At 51.6% G+C, this 10,735-nt stretch overlaps 1 long non-coding RNA gene across 1 annotated transcript; it reads left to right on the forward strand.

Annotated features, from left to right (window-relative positions):
• Positions 1-645: 645 nt before the first annotated feature.
• On the forward strand, positions 646-8,866 carry LOC143269954 (uncharacterized). Its single transcript, XR_013046764.1, has 4 exons — positions 646-707; positions 5,564-5,654; positions 7,096-7,238; positions 8,117-8,866. It is a non-coding gene; the product is annotated as an uncharacterized LOC143269954 (long non-coding RNA).
• Positions 8,867-10,735: the final 1,869 nt, after the last annotated feature.

The following is a 10,735-nucleotide window of genomic DNA, read 5'->3' on the forward strand; positions in this document are numbered from 1 at the left end:
GGCAATCCTCCTGCCTCAGCTTCCTGAATGCTGGGGTTACAGGCCTGGGCTACCATGGACTGGGAGCTGATTGAGCTGGCTGGAGGTTAGGGGGACACCTTGGATGTGCCACTGTCTCCTTTCCTCAGACCTGTCGAATTTCCATTTCTGTTTCTTCCTTCCTTGGGCAGAGGTTCGGACAGGGGGCTCTTCTCCAGCGGCACCCCTCTTTTTTCTCGAACCCTGGCCAGTGTGGTCCCTTGGGAGGCGGGACTTGCACTGGGGAGGGTACCGAGCCAGTTCCAGCTAGCTTCTCCCGTCTCTGGTCTGCACACCCACCCTGGGCCGATGCAGCCCAACAGAGGCAGCCTTGGTTAGGAACTATTCCTGCAGGTCAGGGTGGAAGCCATCCCTTGAGGTCACGGTCCCTTATCCCTCGCTGCTGACTCAAGTGCGTCTACTCTGGGCCCTTAAGTTCTGGTCTGGGGCCAGCAGGTCTAGTGCAAGTCCTGTGTTCTGAGTCTCTGGCATTCTTGTTTTCTGACTCACAGCCTGTCCAGCCATACTGCAGCCCCTGCCGCCCCCTCCAGCCTCCCCCTCCGGCCTCCCCCTCCCTCCCAGCTCCCGGCAGTCACTAATTACCTTAGTCATCTTTCCACTCATGCTGTTGAGCTAATGGAGAAGGCAAACAGAGATCTCAGCAAATGTGGAAAATTCCTGCTGATGAGGTGAGAGGCTCCAGGTTTGGGGAGTCCCGTGAAGGAGGGCCCTTCCATCTGGAACAGCTTCCATTCTTAGCCAGGGGGAGATAAGCAGCTTTCTGGTCACCTTGCCCTCGGTTTATCCACCAAACATGGAGCTGGGCCTGGCTTGGTATGGTTGGGGATGAGGATGTTGGGGAGCCTGGGGGGCAGGGGAGGGACAGCCTAGGCAGGTCCCTGGAGTATCGTTACTCAGTTCGGGGGGTTTGTCCTTGTGGACTCGCAGCTCTGGATGCCCAGCTGTCCCAGGCAGTTGAATGGGAGGGAGGAGCCTGGGCTACATGCTCCCTCACACCTGAGACAGGTTAATAATTACCCCTGGGGAGGACGGGGCCCCAGCAGTCATCACTAATGAACCTGCTAAGTGACAGCTGGCTCCTTTCCCCTTCACCTGCTCAGGAAAACAAGGTCTGGCCGAGGAATTAGTCAACCCTCCTTTGATCTCAGTGCTCCCTGAGGAGGACAGGGCTGTGTTCTTCCCTCTGACTGGGCTCTCTGAGTCCCTGGAGCCTTCCGCGGGCCTTGCCCAAGACCTTCATGCAGGTTGTGGGTAGTGACATTTCTGGTCCTTGGGATGCCAGGCTGCTCTGCTTGGCCTCAGCGGTGAGAGGCAATGTCTCAGAACATGCCTCGGAAGTGGAATGTTCTAGATCAGCACCGTAGGACCATTTCCTTTCTTTCTTTTTAAACCTAGTCTTAATTCATGTCAATGTAAATAGCCACCCAGGCCTAGTCGCTACCATACTTCACAGCCAGGTCTATAGTTTCATGACAGGGTCTTGAACAGGTGGTACATTTATGCCATGTATACATTTAACCCAGCGTATTGCCTCACCATTGGTGAGTCAGAGCCTTGTCCTGGAAGGGCCCAGGGCCCTTTTCCTTGGAGGATGGCTCCTGGAAGATGTGTTCCCTCCAAATCTGCCAGCGTCTGAGGAGCCCAGGGAGCAGGGGACTGCTCTTAATGAGGGTCCCCAGGATAGGGCAACCCTCTTTCCACAGGACATAGAACTACCACCTGTGGCTTTTCCAAGCTTCCCCTTGGCTGCTCTGGGCAGAGCCTTGGCTAAGGAGGATGCTTGGCAATGCCGGATGTGGGGGTGAAGCTCAGGGTTCCCTAAGCATTGCGAACTCCATCCTGCCCCCAACTCCAGCTCCACTTCTTCTTAGTTCCTCAGAGGTCACACACTCTTTCTGTTTAGTAATCCAGAAGACTGCCGACAGCCAGCCATGGCAGCCTGGCCTTTGAGGAAAGAATATGGTTCTTACTGGGGGCCTTTTTTTTTTTTTTTTTTTAACTTTCCTTGAGGTTGCTAGTGCATAGTCTTGAAAATTCCCTCTTATAGCTCACTTAGTTTTTGGTAACAGTCTAGGCCTAGCTCTAAAAGAGCAAGGCTTCTCTTCCTCCTTTTAACATGGCAGCATTTCTCAAGAGGCAAGGTTAGCTATGTGATTTCCCAATACAAAAAAAAAAAAAATCAAAAAACAAAAACAACAAAAACAAAAAAAACGAAAAACCTGACCCGGGGGCAGGGTCTGATGGCGCACGCCTTTAATCCCAGTACCGAGGGAGGCAGAGGCAGGTGATCTCTGTGAGCTAAAGGGCAGCCTGGAGCCAGAAGCACCCTGGAGGCATATCTAGAATCAGGTTTTGTTGTCTGTATTCTCTCCTCCAGCAGGTAGTTCTGCCTTTGGAGGCGGGAACAATACCACCGGCCCTGTCTACTGACTGCCTCTGCCCTTCTGCCGCTACCTAGACATCCAGGGCCCTGGCCAGAAAACCCTTTTTAGTGCCACAAAACGGACCTCTAAGAGGACGTTCTAGCCATCCCACGGATGTCCAAGACATGCCCACTGTGCAGGAAGGTACTCATGGGCTGTCTCAGAGGAGCAGGCTCCTCCAGTGGGTAGAGCATTCTCAGAGCAGTGACAGCTAGGCCGGCAAGGGCTGGCGGAAGCCGCGAAGGTCTCAGTCTCACCCAAGGGGAGGTGGATAGGCAGAGCCGGTTCCCTCCAGTGGTGAGTATCCAAGTCCTGGGAGGGGACTGGCCTGGTGGAGGGAACCACTCGTCAGTCACCTCTTCCAGGCCAGAGAGGTGTTTATGGTTCGGCCTCTCCTGGGGGCCATGGGGTAGAGCCAAGTTTACAGTTGCCTAGAACTCTATAAACACATCCAATGAGTATGTGCGCATTGTGAGTACGTGTGTGGGTGAGTGCCCTCCATCCCTCAACCTTCATATCCCGGCCTGGGCTGACCTTGACTCCACTCACCTGGGGAGGCAAGAATGACAGGGGCCGGTTAGCTTAGTCACGCCCGTGGAAGGGGTTGGTGAGCACAGATAACAGGGGACATGCAGACTCCTTGGGGAAGAAGCCTTGAAGACCTTGGGCAATGGGTGTGAGGAGAGGGAAAGGATTCCAGGCCAGCCAACTGCAGAAGCATGGTGTGTGTGTGTGTGTGTGTGTGTGTGTGTGTGTGTGTGTGTGTTCACATGTGTGAGTATGCATTTGTATGTACACATATAGACAGCAGAAAGGGATGAACCCTAAGACAGGGCTGGACCTTGACGTTTGACCTAATAGTAGCAAATAAGTACTGGAAATCTTTACAAGACGCCTGAAAAGAACATTACTCTGCCCTGCCCGGCATGCCGCGTCCTTTTTCATCATCAGTAGCAGTGTGACAAGGAGTGGCTCACAGGTGCCACCACCGGGATGCCCACGGCCCTTCACACTCTGACCAGCGCTGCACATTGGTGGCATGTTAGCCGACACTAAGTCTCAATCAAGACTCATGGGTGGCCAGGATAGACCAAGCCGGAGGGCAATATAAAGGGTGAGTTGTGGTTGTAACCAGCTGGTGGTCATAGGTCCAGGCAGGGGTCAGATGTCAACTAAGAACTGTTTTCCACAAATGCAGCTAACTGCCTTGGAAAGAGCTGTGTGGTCCCCTAGGAGTGGTGGAGGAGAGACGGGGCACCCAGCTCTGGTCACCCCTGGGCTGGCCCTCCCGGGCAAGCTGAATGCAAATAGACCTTAGTGCTCAGCGCTGCCCAGGTAGAAAGGTGTTAGTGCAGATACTTGCCTTGGAACATGGGAGGTATGTGTGAGGTATGTGCATCCTTGCACAAAACTGGAGCCAAACCATAATTTAAAGGGCACCAGCCACTGGGTTTGGTGGCTCGTTCCTGGAATCCTAGCCCTTGGGAGACTGAGACAGGAGGATTGCTGCAAGTTCAAGGCCAGCCCTGACTATGGAGTGACAGCCTATCTCAAAGGACAACAACAACAACAAAATAAAAGGGCCAGTGAGAAGGGTCAGTGGGTAAGCACGCTCGCTGCTAAGCCTGGTGACGTGAGTTCCATCCCCGGAACTCAGGTAAAGGAGGAAGGAGAGAGCGGATTCCACAAAGTCGTCCTCTGACCTCCAGATGTGGCCGCTGCATGCAGGTGCCTACACTCACACGTCATGTGCGCAGAGTAATAACGAAGCTTAAAAATAAAGCCAAATCCAAACTCCAAACACAACAACACTAAAGACAAGAGAGCCACACTGCCTGTTGTTTCCCAGCAGGCTATGGGTTGAGTGAGTGGTTAGAGGGGGGACTCACAGAGGGCTGGCTATAGAGTGTTCCCCAACTTGGCTTTTCTTTGGAATCACTTGAGGTGTGTGTGTGTGTGTGTGTGTGTGTGTGTGTGTGTGTGTGTGTGTGTTATATGCATGTATGTGCATGTGGGTGTGCACACCTCTGCACACTTGAGAGGCCAGAGGAAGATATCAGGTATCCTCCTCTATCCCCTTATGGCTTTTTTCTTTGAGGCAGGGATTTCCGCAAACCTGAAGTTCATATTTTTCAGCTAATCGGGCAGCCAGCAAGCCTCAGGGGTCCTGCCGCTCTGCTCCCCATAGCTGCTCACTCAGACCACGCCTGCCTTTTTTGCAGGTTGCTGGCATCTGAACTCAGGGCCTCATGGTTGTCCAGCGGGCACTCCTACCACGGAGCCCTCTCTCTGCAGCCCCCTCCCCATCACGCTCATTCCAGCCCCCACAGGATGGAGCACCGGAACATTTCAAAGCTCCTCGGGCGATGCTGACAGGCGAGCCAACTTGGAAGGCCCTGAGTGAGAGCTAAGAATGAAGATCTTTAACAGTCACATGAGCTGCAGACAACTGAGCCAGCTGACCCGGCCTCCACCTCAGGGAAACTAGCAAGTGGGAGTGGAGGTGGGCCAGCAAGAGCGCTAAGGAATACTTTCTCATCTGCCCTCTCCAACCTGTTTCTTCATCTATAATAGGAAATTCAGAAATGATACTTAACCTCATGGAGGTTGCTATGGACTCCAGAGGAATCAATAAATGCATTATAAATTGTCATAACAGGCATCAGGCAGCCAAGAGGTGCTGGCTGACTGTTGGGGACATGGGTGGAGAAAACCTTCTCATATGAAATTTTTGAAAAAACATTCAATTTATTATATGTGTATTAGTGTTTTGCCTGCACGCATGTATGTGTATTATGTACATGCCTGAAGAGGGCATCAGATCCTTAAGGGTTGGAGTTAAAGACAGTTGTGAGCTGCCATGTGGGTGCTGGGAATTGAACCTGGGTCCTCTGGAAGAGCAGCCAGTGCTCTTAACCACTGAGCCATCTCTCCAGCCCACATGAAATTCCTGGTGACTAGGGGATAGATAACATGGCTCCCAGTGAACTTGAACTCTCTCAGCCCTGAGGAGGTTTAAGGTATGGCATCTGCCCCTCACCATATCATCACCCCCATAGGTACCTGCCTCACTTTACCCAGATGCTTCTTTTCTGTTGCAGAAGATGCCAGTCCCAAAGATGCCAGTCCCAGACTATCCAGGAAGGTGTTGGGGGAGAGAGCTGGGCTCCACCCTTCTGGTTCTCTGCTGGGGTGAGTGGGATATTGGGAGTCCCAGAGCCTTCGCTCCGACTGGGAAGCCTTTCCCTGCCAGGTGCTCTGGGGACAGTCAAGTTTGCTGTATGACTTTAAGACATGGAGGCTGGGGGACCTGACCGAGGAAACCAGTGGGTTCCTTTGAAATGGAAGTGACATCTAGTGGTTTGAAAAAGAACTACCCAGCTGACCCCCCAGCTCCAGGCTGGCCCCTGGGGTCCCCTTCTTGGTCCCTTTCCTCCTGGGCCACAACCCTACCTGAGGGATCTAAGTCCCAGCTACAGGTTCTTGATGGTAGTTGGGTCCCTTGGCCCAGCCACAGCCTGGAGCTCAGGTGGGGCACGTAGCCTAGCCCAGACACCCAGAGAAACCAGCCCTGAGTCTCAGCTAAGAGAACACTTGGGGTGTCAGGCCTGGGGTCTAGGGTTCCGGGGTGAAGTGGGATCCTTGGGATTCATTTCCTCTGATTTGAGGCACCTGGTGCTGAGGCCAGGCACACAGAAGTATAAATGCTGTGTAGGCCTTAGTGCTGATTCAGCAGGGGCTTGTGGCCAGGCTGCAGTTACGCAATGGCCCTGCCATGGGTCACTGGTGTCAATACAGGCCTTCAGCCACTGTTTCAGTAGGCAAAAGGCTTGAGAAGGCACAAGTACCAAGTTGGGATGTGGGAAAGGAGCCCAGGGAGGTGAGGGGGGTGCAACCCATTGCTCTATACAGCCCTGACATGAGGATGAGGAGCCCGGGATGAGGGGAAATGCAGCCTGTCCTCAGGGAACTCCAGTCTGAGGGAGGCATAATCCCATCCTTAAGGAATCCCAGTCTCATGGGGGTCCAGCCTGTCCCTCCGGGACACCCCAGTTTCTCTGGATAAGAAGGAATGAGGCACACCTAAACTAGAGCTAAGGGCCTTTGCAATGAGGAACAGGGCCGACGGTGACAGAATGGCAGGGTTATGGTGACAGGGCTGTGTAGGGGACAAGTGACAGAGAGAACCGGCCTTTCTGCCCTGTGGCTTCTGTGGTTCGCAGGATGAAGGGCCTGTGCCCACCTGGGGCTCCAAGCCCTTGCATGGGTAAGGGAAGGGGGCTGGGTGCCCTCCTGGCTTGTGACACCCTTCCTCTCCTCCCGCCTCCAGCCCTGACCTGACATTCCACATCTCCGTTCCCCAGTTCGTGTTTTTGCAACCTTTCTGTAAGTTTGAAATGACCTCAAAACACAGTTAAAAGCTGAAAGCAAAGCTGAACAGAAATGGACATCTCGCTTCTGTCCTCTCATCCATCCGCCACACAGGTTCCCTTCCGAGGCCACAAGTTACTGATTTCCTGTATATTCCTCTAAAAATAGCCTCAAATATATATATTTATAAATGTTTCTCCCACACAAATGGCAGAATTCTCCACGTGGTCTTGCATCATTTCTCTCTCACTTAACAATCCAGAAAGAAGCTCAGAACTGCCTCGTGCCTTTTCCTGACTCCCGAGTATTCCCTCGCGCAGATGGTCCTGATGTTTATTTGCGGAGAGGATGGCTCAGAGCACCAACTTCGGAGGCAGACTTCTAGAGTTTAGGTTCCTTGCTCTGGTATGTGCCAGCTGGTTGATATTCAACCTGTTGCTTAATGTCTTGGTGACTCAGTTTCCTCCTTTGTGGGCCGGAGAGAAAAGCAAACGTTGACCCCGGAGCGTTTTGTGAGGATTCCATTAGATAACCAGGCCTTACGAGGTCTTGCAGAGCAGAATGAGGAGCAGGCAGTCAATAAACATGAGTTACTGCTTCAAGATTAATTTTGCCAGACCCCTTCTGAGAAGACAGGGCTGTTTGCAGGCTCTTTGATTATAAACAGTGCTGTAAACAGACATACTTGTCCACATGCCATTTGGTCCTCGTGGGAATGTAACTGCAGGAAAAGTCACAAAGGCCAAGCTCATTTTTAATTTTGAAGGCGACTGTGAATTGCCCCACATACGGGTGGTCCTTGCCACACAGCCACCAGCCACGTGTGGGCCTGTTCCCTCTGAACATTGACTTTCTGAAATTTCTTTGGGCACAGAAGCCTGTCATGGATTTTTTGGGGGATCACTTGGCCCCTCCTCCCACACCTCCTGACTCTATCACGGGTGTTCCCGGGGAGAAGCCAGCCTGCTACTGGAGTGGTCCACAGTTAGCCAAAGTCTCCCAAGAGTTGGCCCTGCCCAGGTCTCTCTCTCTCTTCATTCATTCATTCATTCATTCATTCATTCATTCATTCATTCATTCATTCATTCTTCAAATGTTTAGTCAGCATTCCAGGGCTCATAACAGGCTTATAGACTATTTGAGGTTGCCTTTGTTAGGGCCTGTTAACACATCATAATTGTTGGCTAAGTCTGATAATACTTCAGATTATGCTTGTCGCCATCTCATTCCTGAGCAGGGGCTTGCAATTCCTATGCACATTTTTAACATTTTATCTCACTCAGGAAAAACGCAGACAATGCCAGGACTCAGCTAGATCATGACAAGCCAGTCTGTCCCACCTGGAAGAGGCTTCCTGCTATGACCGACCTATCAAAGAAGCCTCTCTGCTTCCCTGTGTGGAAAACTGATTTAAAAAGGAAAGAGACAGAGAGCGAGCGCGCGCACAAGTGCCTTGTCTTCGAAGATGGAAACCTCATCAAGGTGTTTCAGAAGGAAGACAGTGTCTTTTACAAAGGAAGTTCCTGCTGAGATAATTTTAGCCGATTTCCCTTAAAGCCCCTTTGGTATAACAGACTGAGAGGAGTGGCTGGAGGCGGCGGCTTTGAGCAGGGAAGCCGACTTGCAATGTCTTTCACCAGTTCTGATCCCCACCCCCGCCCTCCTCCACCCCGGGCTTGCTCACACTGTCTCTCACAGGCCCAGGCTAGATGGCTCCTTGGTGGTTTGCTCTGCTCAAGGGTGTCATGCCAGACTTTCTAGGACTTTTGTGGGCTCCCTGGGCTAGCCTGGCATCAAAGCCTTCTGTGTCTCCCTCCCGTTTTGCCCTCGCGTGCCTGATAAATGCCAAGGACATTGTCTACGTGAGATCTGGTCTGGAGACCATCTAGCCACCCAGAGTGGTGCAGGCAAACTCACTCCATCTCCAGAGGCCCCTTGAAGGTCAGGTGAGGGCCAGAGAAGTTTCTTTTTACCTTCCGCAATTGTTTAGTAAACATTGTTTCCTCTCTAATTAAAAGATCTACACAGAAGCATACACAAATCATAAGTCCATCTATGATTCAGCAATGATTTCACAAAAAGCTTCTGCAGCAAGAAGCAGTTTTCGTTGCCTTGTCCAGCCTGGATGTGAGGGTTTGTGTCTAGTCTCGTTGCGTTCTGGTATGCCGTGTTCGGGTGATATCCCTGGGAGGCCTGCTCTTTTTGGAAGGGAAATGGAGGAGCAGCAGATCTGGGGGAAGAGGGGAGGCGGTGAGGGGAAGATGGGGGGGAGGGAGGGAGGGGAGAGCAGTCAGGATGTACTGAATGAGAGAAGTATAAAGAAAAAGAAAAAAGGAAAACGCTTTGCCTGGTCCCAAACCCTCCTGTGTGGTCGCCCTCACCGTGGCAGGGAGTCCTCTGCTTCCCAGTTCTGGAGGTTAGCATCACCTGACCCCGGGACAAAGTAGAAACAGAGTCACAGGCACGCACGTGATTACATCCACTTGTTTATTATTATTTTTTTTTTTGCTGAACACTCGAAAATTAATTTATCATCATCATCATCATCGTGTGTGCGTGCGTGCGTGCGTGCGTGCGTGCGTGTGTGTGTGTGTGTGTGTGTGTGTGTGTGTGTGTGTGTGGTGCATGCATACCGTGATGTCTATGTGGAGGTTGGAGGACGATTTTAGGGAGTCCATTCTCTCCTTGGATTCTGGGGACTGAACTCAAGCCATGAGGTCTGCTCAGTAGGCTGTTTGACCCTCTGAGCCAACCGCCAGCCCTGCTGAATATTTTGAAATTCATTCACCACCTGCATAGGTCATTCATTCCTATCACCCATAATATTCCACTGTATGAATATATAATTATTTTGATTTTTTGTGTGGTCTATATGTGTGTATGTGCTCATGTATGTGTACATGTGTGGGGTCGTACATGTGCACACGTGTACACATGCGTGTGGAGGCAGAGGTTGGAAACAGCTGTCTTCTCAGTACCTCTCCACCTTATTGTTTTAAAAAGATTTATTTATTATTTTGATGTGTATAAGTGCTTGCCTGTGTGTATGTATGCACACCACATGCATGCCTGGTGCCTGCAGAGGCCAGAAGAGGGCGTCGGATTCTCTGGAGCTGAAATTACAGGTGTTTGTGAGCCACTGTGTGGGTGCTGGGAACCGAACCTGGGTCCTCTGCAAGAGCAGCAAGTGTTCCTAACCACTGAGCCAGCTCTCCAGCCCCAACATGCCTTTCTTCTCTTCCCTTTAAAACAAAAAAATTCTTTTTTGATTGGGTGTGGTGGTGCACGCCTCTAATCCCAGCACTTGGGAGGCAAAAGCAGGTGAATCTCTGAGTTCAAGGCCAGCCTGGGCTACAGAGTGAGTTCCAGGACAGCCAGAGTTATGTAGAGAAACACTCATTGTCTTGAAAAAAAAAAAAAGAAAGAAAAACAAATGTTTATATGTATGTGTATGTATGTGCCTGCATGAGTTTATGTGCATCATATGTGTGCAGGTGTCCTGGGGGCCAAGGGCATCAGCTCCTCTGAAGCTGGAGTTACAGGTTGTGAATCACCTGACGTGGATACTGAGAACCAAACCCGTGTCCTCTGAAAGAGCAGTCACCCGCTGGGCCATCTCTCCAGCCCTCCACGCTGTTCTTTGGGACAGGGTCTCTCACTGAGCAGGAAGCTCACCGGTTCTGCTAGACTGACTGGCCAGCAAACTCCTGTCTCCACCTCCTTCATCACTGACATGATAGATAGAGGCTGCCCCCCCCCCCCAGCTTTTACATGGGTTCTGAGGATCTGAACTTAGGTCATTGTACTTTCGCAGCAAGTACTCTATGGACTGAGCCCCCCCCCCCCCAGCCCCCAGCCCCAAGTACATAATTTGTATTTATCCTCCTGATGGCTGTCGGGTT

This window comes from Peromyscus maniculatus, chromosome 21 (assembly GCF_049852395.1).
Source record: "Peromyscus maniculatus bairdii isolate BWxNUB_F1_BW_parent chromosome 21, HU_Pman_BW_mat_3.1, whole genome shotgun sequence".
In the NCBI taxonomy this organism is placed as follows: Eukaryota; Metazoa; Chordata; class Mammalia; order Rodentia; family Cricetidae; genus Peromyscus; species Peromyscus maniculatus.